We start from the raw sequence: 12,500 nt of genomic DNA, 5'->3' as shown, positions 1-12,500 counted from the left end.
ATAGACGCTACGCTGAACATCCTGGCTCTGTCATTTACTTCTACTAATCAAAATTGGAACCTTCACACATCATTACATTAGAACAATATGAACACTCCCTATGAAATGAGACGTTTTCAGTATTCTCCGCCAGTTTTTTCTCTCTCGTTAATGGCCATAGTCTTCACTATATTAATCCCTATGTAAGTTTGTGAAGCTGTATAAAATCACCCAGTAGTAAGCATATAGCATGGATATCGTAATGTGTCACGGTACTGAAAGGGTTAGCTATCCATTCACTCGTGTGAGCCACCACTAGTTTGCCTCCTAATTCCTTCTCCACCTCCCTCCGTCTCAGTCATTACAACTCAATTCAACTCAAGCTTCCTTAGAAAAGTGATCCGTTCATGATACGTTTTTACTCTTCATTTTTTTAATATTGATTAGTTGATTTGCAGGCATGGTTCACTTGGAGAGAGAGAGAGAGAGAGAGAGAGAGAGAGAGAGAGAGAGAGAGAGAGAGAATTATTATTACCTATTATAATCAATTTCCCGTTAATGATACGTTTTCTTTTATCTTTATTCGTTGATTTACAGGTAGGGTTTACTTAGAGAGAGAGAGAGAGAGAGAGAGAGAGAGAGAGAGAGAGAGAGAGATTATTATCTATCATAATCATTTACAACGAAGGAAGCTTCAAAATGTTACAACAAAATTTAAAAAAATCCTGTATTATTCTAAATACTACACGGAAGATAAGAATGATTGATAAAACAAACATATGCAATTGAGTTTGTGTAATAACGGTTGGTTTGGAAGGCGTTAAAGAGCGTGGCTAGTTTATATCCAGGTGGTGGACCAGTGGTTCGGTTCACCGGCAGCGTTTCATAATGTTCGTTTGGCCTCAAATTGCTCTTTCCTTATCGGCAGGTTTTTTTTTTTTTTTTTTTGGGGGGGAGGGTAGACGAGAACGAAGCAAGATCAGTAGCTCAGGATGGCAGTGAGAGCAGTAGTACTTCAGACACCACGCCCGCTACATCTTTCAGTCTCCACGCCACCACCGACCCCTCGAGTCTACGCAGCCCAGTGGCCGTGTGTGTCTTGGCGTTGGGCGTGACGTGCAGCAACGGTGGTAATAGCAACGGGAAGCTTGATGCACAGCACAGCACAGCACAGCACAGCGGAGAGATTGGTGGTGTATGTAAATAAATAGTGTGCGTTGACTTGCTGTGATGATAGGAAGGAAGTTGTTAGTCAGTCAATAGAGGGTTGTTAGGAATTTTGACTGATAAAAGGATAACAGGATATGTGTAGGATGTGCACTGTGTCTAATGGAAGGTTAACTATACGGTGTCTGTCTGCTTGTATGTAACTAAGATGTATCGGGAACCATCGCTACGTATACTGTGTCTAATGGAAGGTTAACTATACGGTGTCTGCGTGTCTATGTAGGATGTATCCGGAACCATCGCTACGTATGAGTGTTAAATTTACTTGGTCATTCATTTACTAGTGCGGTTAGAGTAACGGGTTCAGAATAGATTTGGGTAATGACCGTGGCAAGTGAAGTGTTTTCGTGGTCATTGTAGTTGTGTAGGAAGGAAGAATTAGTTATCCTCTTCAGTACTGTGACGCATTTTCACCTTGAGACGTGTGTACGATTAGATAATTCTATTGTTACAAAGCGTGTATAGATGTCACAAGGTTAATGGCCTGTGTCTTCACTATTTTAATTCCTCGCGTAAGTTTCTGAAGTTGTATAAGATAAAGTACTAACGGAAGGAATATGAAAAAGCGTCTTGGTGCTGAAGAGATTAAACGTGTCGCGTTACTATAGAACTCCTTAAGTAAGTTGTATTTGAGGCTAAAATATTTCGGGTAAGTCGTTGTGGTTCCCTTGTTATACAATGGCTACCTCTGCGAAAAGAATGAGTGGACAGGATTTCTTAACGTAACGGGGCTGGTGTTTCAAGGTACGTGCATTAGAAACGAGATGTGGTAGTATAACGGTAAGTTTGGGGATATATTCTTGAAATTAGTTCTTAGTGGTAAGCGGGCGTAGATGTTTAAGAGGTTCAAGAGTGATGTAGGTAATTGGTAAACTCGGATACTAATGTTCATGTTCGATTTGTGGTAGTAGTGGTGGTGGTGGTGGTTGGGTGGGTGGTGGTGGTAGTATCAAGAATACGTAGAATGAAGAGTGAAAGGCTGATTGAGGCAGTGAAGGAGTGTTTAGGGCAATGTTGCCTGTTAGCTGTAGGGATAATTAGTGAACAAGTTCATTTTTTTGTTCATTTTTGTCCATTACAGGAGTTGACGATCCAAAGGCCTGACTCCACAGCGGTAATGAGCCTTGTGTACCTTGCACTGTCTTCACTGACAACGCCCACTACTAACCCCTCTGCCTCCGCCACCGTTTCAAGATCAGGGAAGGACTCTGCCTTGCATCGCGCACTGTGATGGTCGCCGCCCCCGCACCCGCCGCTGCTGCTGCTGCTGCTGCTGCTGCTAAGGGAGAATAGTTTGTTGAGTGGATGACGGCGCGTTCACTGACCCTCTCCCCATCACCCTACCAACTCCGGCCACCCACCCCCCTGCCACCAGACACCTGCTACACCACCACTACCGCCGGCTCCGTCCAGTGAAAGATTCATCGCAGACCTGCCATTCAACGCCTGCCGCCGCCGCCACCACCACCACCACCTCCTTATGGTGGTGTCACTGTACCTGGAGCTGTTGTCATGATTGAATAATAAATTGTGAAGAAATCTTTATTGTTTTGGAGAATTTCCTTTCCTGGGAATATTTGTGGCTGACTAGTCAGTAGTCGCCTCAGGCTGGCTTAGGTCACTGTCTGACACACCAATATTGCCTCCATCAACCTCCCACACTCACTCTAAACAATAACAGGCCAGAAATAAAAAACACGCTAACTAATTTCATGCTTTTTTTTTATCATAGCAATACAAGAAAATGGAGAGAGATGAGCTAATGTGAAAATATTAAAATGTGGGGGTGAAAAAAAATGAGTAAATTAAGAAAAGACATTATCCTTGAAAAGTTATGGAAAAGTCCAAAAAAATATTGCATACCTGGCCAAAAAACGGCAAAAAATGGTCAAAGCAAAAAAAAAAAAAAACCAAAGCAGATCCTAAATACTGCACTACTGGCCAAAAACCAGCAGAAAATGGTTAAAAAACTAGCCAAAACCCCCAAACTGACCCTAAATACTGCACTACTGGCCAAAAAACCCATAAGAAATGCAGGAAATTCCCAAATGGACCCCAAAACACCCCAAATGGCCCTAAAAATGCAGAAAATGGACCTAAAAACCCCCACAAATGGCCCTAAAAATGTACTTAAGTCAAAAATACTCGAAAGAGTCTCCGGAGATTAGGCAGATCCATATTGGAGTTAAAATTAAATGCAAGAGTCTCCCTAGACTTTTATTTAACAATTCTTTACATTATTACATTGCCAGGAAGTCTACAAATATTTTAATAAAAAAAAAAAATTTATATATACAAAGAATACAGTGAAAAGTCTACACAAATTTTCAACTTAGTATAAAAACAGTGAGCAAAATCTATACAGATTCAACTTAGTATAAAAAATTGAGCAAAATCTATACAGAAAAGTCTACACAAATTTATACAATTCAACTAAAATAAAAACTGAGCAAAATCTATACAGAAAAGTCTACAAAATTTTCAACTTAATAAAAAAACTTCAAAAACTGCAAAATTTTCATATTTGCAAAATTTTAAAACACTTTTCAACTTCACAAAATATTTTAAAACAATTCTTTCATGTTAACAATTATTCAAAGATAAAAATGTTTGGTTTTGAAGTGACACAATCTTACAAACAAACTGTTTCAACAATCAGAGAGAGAGAGAGAGAGAGAGAGAGAGAGAGAGAGAGAGAGAGAGAGAGAGAGAGAGAGAGAGAGAGAGAGAGAGAGAGAGAGAGAGAGAGAGAGAGAGAGAGAGAGAATCAAAATAAACAATCAAATAGTAATAACATACATGAAAACAATACATTTTAAAAACAACACACACACATTAATCTTGTGCCCTCCATACACCCTTGCTAATGTCAATAAAATGGTCTAATGGTACAAAAATTTCAAGGTAAAAATGTGTCCTAGTACTGAAGGGGTTAAAATAGTGAAGACTGTTGCCATTAATCTTCTGACCACCATAGATCCTTGCTATTGTCAATAAAATGGTCTAATAGTACACAAATCTCAATGTAAAAATGTGTCTCAGTACTGAATTCATAGAAGCAATCTGCAGACTAAGATACACTCTTGATACACCCCTGACACCCTGACACACCCTCACCTCACACACACCTCCTAAAAACTTAACATACCCTTTCAAAAACCACAAAAAAGTGATTAACAAGCACAAACACACCCACACAGCACACTCTAAGGGTAAGTTCACACTACAAGCAGAGTGGGCAGAGTGGTTGCTAGCGGCAATAATTTTGACATTGTTTTGGACGTACAGACGCAAAATAATTATTGTGGCACATTTTTTGTGGGTGGGAAGCCAGCGGCCCTCCACGACTCCACCCACGGCCAAGGTGTCCACCAGTGTGAGCCTTTATTGCTGACAACAAAATGACAATCAATGACCAGACTGTGCATAGTTCTGGTACAATTTGACTCTTTATATTAATAGTCTGCTGAGAAAAGCTGATTTTGTGATATTCTGGTCCTAGACATGAAACAAAAACACACTTTTTTTTTTTTCTACAGCTGTTCCTTCCCTTGAGGAAAAATGAAAGGAAGAGGAAAGAAAGAAAGAAAAGAGAGAGAAAAAGAGAGGAGAATGAAGTGATATTCTCGTCCTATACATGAAAGGAAAACACTTTTCTTTTTTCCACACCTGTTCCATCCGTTGAAGAAAAATGAAAGGAAACTGACGAAATAAAAAAAAAGAGAGAAAAAAGAAGAGAGGAAAAGGAAGTGATATTCTGATCCTATATATGAAAGGAAAACACAAACCCTTTTCCTTTTTCCTACAGCTGTTCCATCTCTTGAGGAAAAATGAAAGGAAGAAGAGAAAATATAAAAGAACGAAGGAAGAGAGAGAAAAAGAGAGAAGGAAGTGATATTCTGGTCCTATACATGAAAGGAAAACACTTTTTTCTTAATTTCCTACAGCTGTTCCATCCCTTGAGGAAAAATGAAAGGAAGAAGAGGAAACATAAAAGAAAGAAGGAAGAGAGAGAGAGAGAGAAAAAAACACACTGTACAGATCAGTGAGCCCCACACACACACACACACACACAATGACTTTACCAACAGAATTTCACGTTCCTTTATATATCGTCAAATTTTTTGTTGTCCTTCCAGGTAAACACTGTGGAATTTGACACTATTTATTTATTTATTATTATTATTTTTTTTATCATATTGTTGCCTGCCCGACCTGCTCTGTGGCTAAGAGGACACCCAGAATTCTTGTGTAGGTCACCCTGCTCTGCTTATTGTGTGAACACCTAACCGGACCGCTCTGCTTGTAGTGTGAGCATACCCTTACACACACACACACACACACACACACACACAGGAAGAGAGAAGATATATTGAATCGTTGGAAGAGGCAAGAAGAAAAAATAATGAACAGTCTGAAGAGGAAAAGGAAAAGTTTTTTTGGAGAGTTATAGGAGAGAGAGTCAAAAAATGGTATGTGGAAAGAAGGAATGCAGAGGAACCCCTAGAGGGACCAGTAGGTGGACCGTAATGTATACTAATATAGATGGAATACTGTCAAGTAGATTAGAATTGCAAGCCTGATATAGTGTGTTTGACGGAGACAAAATTACATGAAAAAACAAAGGTAAATTTGGATAATAAATATAATATATGGAGAAAGGATAGAGAGGGTAAAGGTGGAGGAGGAGTTATGATTATGACGAAGAAGGAGATAAATGTGGATAAGGTTTGGTATGGGAAGAACAATGCAGAAGTGATAAGCATAAGGTTAAAAAGTGATGGAAAAGAATTAATAATCATGGTGACCTATGTACCTCCTAAAACAAATTCTTGGACATTAAGGAATACGACAATATGATCAAGGATACTTTACAGAGTTTGCAAAGTGGAAACTGGAAAAAGAAAGGTGATACTAGTAGGAGATTTTAATTGTAAAGAAGTGGATTGGGAAAATCTAGTAAGTGGTGTTGGAGAGGAAGCATGGGAGAGAGATTCCTTAATCTAATGATGGAAAATATGATGGAACAGAGGGTGAAAGAAAATACTCGATATAGAGGAGATGATGAACCCGCTAGACTGGATTTGGTGTTAACACGAGAAGTGTACCTATGTGGGGATATACAATATAAATGTCCATTGGGGAAGAGTGATCATGTGGTTATGGAGATGCAGATGGCAATAACACAGCGAAGGAGAGATGAGACATACAGGAGTGGTAGATTGAATTATAGTAAGATGAACACACAAAATTTGAACAATTATTTTAGAACATTAGATTGGGAGGAGATGTTACAAATCAGAGAAGTGCAAAAAAAATATGAGATTTTTATGAAATATTATAAAGAAGGAGTTATGAAATTTGTATCACAGTATAAACCGAGAGAGGAAGGAAGAAAGGATTGGTTTAATGCAACTTGTGTTAAGGCTAAAGAAATGAGAGATGTGGCTTGGAAAAGATAGAAAAAGAACAGGAATATACTAAATAAGGAGAATTATAGAGTGGCGAGAAATGAGTATGTGAGGGTAAGGAGGGAGGAAGAAAGAAAATTTGAAAAAGATATTGTAGACAAGAGTAAGGAACATCCAAAATTGTTTTACAGGTTCATAAATGGTAAACTTAAAAGAGAGAGTCCATTGAAAGATTAAAAGGAGAGCAAGGGATAGTAGATGACCCTAGGAATATCGCGGAATTGCTAAATAATAGGTTTCAACAAGTATTTACTAAAGAAACAATGTTTGTAAAGCCTCAAAATGTAGAAGGAAATGTGCACATGGATGACATTAAGATACCTAAAAAGGAGTTATATAAAATGTTGGAGGAACTTAAAGATGATAAAGCGATGGGACCAGACGAAGTTTCAGGAAAATTATTGAAGGAATGTAGAGAAGAATTGATTGATCCATTATATGATATTATAAGGTGCTCATTAGAAACCGGGAAGTACCGGTGGAGTGGAAAAGAGCTGAAGTGGTGCCCATTTATAAGGGAGGCAGTAAGGAAGAGCCTCTTAACTATAGACCTGTGTCACTAACAATTGTGGTCGGTAAGATTTGTGAGAGGGTGATAAAGAAATATTGGATACGGTTCTTGGAGGATCATAAGTTATTATCGGATCATCAATTTGGCTTTAGGAAAGGAGGTCATGTGTAACAAATCTACTGAGCTTTTATTTTGAGAGTGGTTGACAAAATACAAGAGAGAGAGGATGGATGGACTGTGTATATTTGGATTTGAAAAAGCTTTTGACAAGGTACCTCACATGAGACTGCTATGGAAATTAAAGATTTATGGAGGACTGAAGGAAAATTGTTAAAATGGATGGAAAACTATTTGAGATGGAGGGAGATGAGAACGGTAATAAGGGATGCAAAGTCGGACTGGTTGGTGGTGGAGAGTGGAGTCCCACAAGGTTCAGTGCTGGCACCTATACTTTTCCTTGTCTATATTAATGATATGCCAGAGGAGTAAACAGTTATATTAATTTGTTTGCGGATGATGCGAAATTGTGTAGGTGTGTGAAGAGTGAAAAGATTGTGAAATTTAACAGGCAGATCTAGATAGGATTTGGGAGTGGAGCAAGAGGTGGGAGATGGAATTTAATCTGAACAAAAGTCATGTAATGGAGATGGGGAAGAGTGGAAGACGGCCAAGAGGGTCATATAAGATGGGTGAAGGAGTAGTGTTGAAAAAGGTGGAAAAGGAAAAGGATTTGAGAGTGATAATACAAGACCATGGGCAGTTTGAGGCTCATATTGACAAGATGTTTGGAGAAATATATAATTTGATTATAAATATTGGATTAGCCTTCCATTATATGGATAAAGATATGATGAAGAAATTAATTAGTACGGTAATTAGACCAAGATTGGAATATGCTGGGGTGGTTTGGTCCCCTTATAAAAAGAAGCATATAAGGAAGTTGGAGAGATTGCAGAGAATAGCAACAAAAATGGTTCCGGAATTGGCAGAAATGACCTGAGGAAAGATTAAAAGAAATGAATTTGCTTACCTTGGAACAAAGAAGAGAAAGAGGAGATTTAATACAGGTTTATAAACTGTTGAGCAGTTTGGATGAAGTGGATAATGAGCAAATGATGTTGAGAGAGGAAAATTTAAATAGAACTACGAGATCGCATAGTATAAAGATAGCCAAAAGGAATATGCTTGAAAGATGTGAAGAAATATAGTTTCCCACAGAGATGTGTGGAGGTGTGGAATGGTCTGAGTGAGGAGGTGGTGTCAGCGAGGAGTGTGCATAGTTTTAAAGGAAAGTTGGATGTGTGTAGACTGTAGATATGGAGATGGGGCCACACGAGTATAAAGCCCAGGCCCTGTAAAAATTACACACACACACACACACACACACACACACACACAACACAACCAATCTTGCCCACTCCCACACACACACACACACACACACACGCCCGGTAGCTCAGTGGTTAGAGCGCTGGCTTCACAAGCCAGATGACCGGGGTTCGATTCCCCGGCCGGGTGGAGATACTTGGGTGTGTCTCCTTTCACGTGTAGCCCCTGTTCACCTAGCAGTGAGTAGGTACGGGATGTAAATCGAGGAGTTGTGACCTTGTTGTCCCGGTGTGTGGTGTGTGCCTGGTCTCAGGCCTATCCCAAGATCGGAAATAATGAGCTCAGAGCTCGTTCCGTAGGGTAACGTCTGGCTGTCTCGTCAGAGACTGCACCAGATCAAACAGTGAATTACACACACACACACACACACATATACACACATTTCACCAGATCCTAATGCACACTGCCACACAGCCTCACCTCACTTCAAAACACAAAAATCTTCACATAAACAAATTCACAGTATAAAACACAAACTTATTTCAAAACCCAACCCCAAAAACTTTCCAAACACACACACACACACACATTTCCAGCACCTTGCCACAGAAATTCAGTATTTTTATGAGACCTTCCAAGACAGTGGTTCCCAAACTGGGGGTAAATTATCCCTTGGGAGCAGCTTAACAATTTTGGGTGAGAAATAAAGCTGACAGAAAAATAAATAAATAAATAAGAATTCTGAAAATGAAGAAAACCTTGCAGTGCCTCCCATTACAATTACTGTTACCTTAGTCTTAGTGGGCAAAGTTGTAACCTAAATAATCATTCTGTGTAAGGGATAATGTGGCATGTTAACCCCTTCAGTACTGGGACACATTTTACCTTGAGATCTGTGTACCATTAGACCATTTTATTCACTTTAAGAAGGGTCTATGGAGGGCACAAGAATAATGGCTATAATCTTCACTATCTTAACTCCTTCAGTACTGGGACAAATTTTTACCTTAACATTTGTGTACCATTAGACCATTTTATTGACATTAGCAAGGGTCTATGGAGGTCACAAGGTTAATGGCCAGTCTTTTCCCTATTTTAACCCCTTCAGTACTAGGAGACATTTTTACCTTGAGATTTGTGTACCATTAAGACCATTTTATTGACATTAGGAGAGGTGTATGGAGATCACAAGATTAATGGCCACAGTCTTCACTATTTCAACCCCTTCAGTATTGAGACACATTTTTACCCTGAGATCTGTGTACCATTAGACAATTTTATTGACATAAGGAAAAGCTTATAGACATCAGAAGATTAATGGCCACAGTCTTCACCATTTTTACGCCATCAGTACTGGGACAAATTTTTACCTTAACATTTGTGTACCATTAGACCATTTTATTGACATTAGGAAACATCTACAGAGGTCAGAAGATTAATGGCCACATTCTTCATTATTTTAACCCCTTCAATACTGGGACATCTTGAGATTTGTGTACCATTAGACCATGTTATTGACAGTAGAAAAGATCTATAGACGTCAAAAGACTAATGGCCACATTCTTCACTATCTTAACCCCTTCAATACTGAGACACATTTTTACCTTGAGATTTGTGTACCATTAGACATATTATTGACATTAGGAAAGGTCTATAGAGGGCAGAAGAATGATAGCCACAGTCTTCACTATTTTAACCCCTTCAGTAATGGGACACATTTCTACCTTGAGATCTGGATACCATTAGACCATTTTATTGACACTTGGAAAGGTCTAAAGAAGGCAGAAGATTAATGGCCACAATCTCCACTATTTTTACCCCTTCAGTACTAGGACACATTTTACCTTGACATTCGTGTACCATTAGACCATTTTATTCACATTAGCAAGGGTCTATGGAGGTGACACGATCAATGGCCACAGTCTTCACTATTTAACCCCTTCAGTACTGGGACACATTTTTATCTTGAGATTTGTGTACCATTAGACCATTTCATTGCCATTAACAAAGATCCATAAACATCAGAGGATTAATGGCCAGTCTTCACTGTGGAAATCTGAACAAATTTTCAACTTCACAAAATATTCTTAAACAATTTTTCAAGTTAACAAATATTCAAAGATGAAAATGTTTGGTTTTGAAGTGACACAATCTTACAAACCAACTCTTTCAATAATAAAGAGAGAGAGAGAGAGAGAGAGAGAGAGAGAGAGAGAGAGAGAGAGAGAGAGAGAGAGAGAGAGAGAAAGAGAGAGAGAGAGAGAGAGAGAGAGAGAAGGCAGAATGACAAGATTTTTACAATATTAACTGGAGAAACATTCTTGAAAACCCTGCCAATCATTTCTGGCCTTGGAAAATAGTCATGGTGGAGAATAAAGCGTTTTTAATCGTGTTTTATGGTTCTAGAGGCAGAGTGACTACATTTCTACATTATTAACTGGAGAAACACTCTTGAAAACCCTGCCAGTCATCTCTGTGGCCTTGGAAAGCAGTCGTGGTGAGAGTAAATTGTTTGTGAATATAGCCCTTTGACTGACACACAAGCAGCAACAATGCACATTCTTCATTCCTCTGAGCTCAGTAAGTGAATGATTGAGTGAGCGCTGAGTGAATCTCTTAACAAGCACACTGCATCTTTGTCCTGAGAATCCAACACTTGCTTCACAAACTCATGTGGGGATTAAAATAGTGAAAACTGTGCCCATTGATATTGTCACCTCCATACACCCTTCCTAATGTCAATAAAATGGTATTATCACAGCCAAACTTTCTTCAAATGCCATCAAAAACATGCCAAATAATCTTAAAATACCATAAAAACATGCCAAACTGTCTTAAAATGTCCTTAAAAGAAAAAAAAAAAAAAAAACATGACAAACTGCTAATCTATCCTAACTCTTCTTCATGGCTTAGGTGTTGTCTTGTACCCTGGGTGTTGCTGATGGCTGTAGGTGTTGTAGAAGGCTTGTGTTGTGTTGTGGCGTGGCTTGTCTTGGCTTGGCTTGACTTTCCTGTAATGAGAGATGCACTGTTTACATTGAGTCACCTTCACTATGTTGTAAACTGAACTGAACGCAACTCAACCAAACAAACTGTCTTAAAATGCCCTTAAAACATGCCAAACTGTCTCAATATGCCCTCAAATATGTCAAACTCTTAATATATCCTCATAACCTGCCAAACTGTCTTAAATTGCACTCAAAATCTGCCAAACTGTCTTAAAATGGCCTTGAAACCTGCCAAACTATCTTCAATTTCCTTAAAACCTCCCAAATTGTCTTAATATACCCTCAAAACCAGCCAAACTGTTATAAATTGCCCTCAAAACCTGCCAAATTGTAACAAAATGTCCTCAAAACATACCAAACTGTCTTAACATGGCCTCTAAACTGTCTTACAATACCCTCAAAACATGCCAAACTGTCTAAAATGTCCTCAAAACATACCAAACTGTCTAAAATGCCCTTAGAACATGCCAAACTGTCTAAAATGCCCTTAAAACATGCCAAACTATTTTAAAATACCCATCAAACATGCCAAACTGCCTCAAAAATGTCCTCAAAATCTTATCCAGCCCAACCTAACCTAACCACACTTCACACCACACACCACACCACTGACCTGCATAAGGAAGGAAGCCGTGTGACCTCAGCTTTGAGTGGCCACCTCCTCTCGGGTCACAGTGAAGTCGCAGTCCAGGGAGTCCTGTGGCAAAAGATCAGAGGTCACACAGGTCACAATGGGATAGTAATAATAGTAATAGTATTAGTACAGGAGGAGGAGGAGGAGGAGGAGGAGGAGGAGGAGGAGGAGGAGGAGGAGGAGGAGGAGGAGGAGGAGGAGGAGGAGGAGGAGGAGGAGGAGGAGGAGAGAGAGAGAGAGAGAGAGAGAGAGAGAGAGAGAGAGAGAGAGAGAGAGAGAGAGAGAGAGAGAGAGAGAGAGAGAGAGAGAGAGAGAGAGAGAGAGAGAGAGAGAGAGAGAGA

At 39.3% G+C, this 12,500-nt stretch overlaps 2 protein-coding genes and 1 long non-coding RNA gene across 4 annotated transcripts in view; 2 read left to right on the top strand and 1 right to left on the bottom strand.

Moving 5' to 3' along the window:
• Window positions 1-2,746, top strand: part of LOC123502341 — a 4,286-nt gene extending 1,540 nt beyond the window's left edge. The window contains exon 2 of the long non-coding RNA XR_006673958.1: window positions 2,288-2,746. This is a non-coding gene — a long non-coding RNA (uncharacterized LOC123502341). The remainder of the gene's footprint in view (window positions 1-2,287) is intronic.
• Window positions 1-12,500, top strand: part of LOC123502281 — a 409,114-nt gene that overhangs the window by 27,962 nt on the left and 368,652 nt on the right. The window lies entirely within an intron of this gene.
• Window positions 1-12,500, bottom strand: part of LOC123502275 — a 487,861-nt gene that overhangs the window by 170,174 nt on the left and 305,187 nt on the right. The gene's annotated exons all lie outside the window — the stretch shown is intronic.

Source organism: Portunus trituberculatus, chromosome 11 (assembly GCF_017591435.1).
Source record: "Portunus trituberculatus isolate SZX2019 chromosome 11, ASM1759143v1, whole genome shotgun sequence".
NCBI lineage: Eukaryota > Metazoa > Arthropoda > Malacostraca > Decapoda > Portunidae > Portunus > Portunus trituberculatus.
The sequence above is the reverse complement of the archived record's forward strand: the minus strand, read 5'-3'. Positions and strand labels throughout refer to the sequence as shown.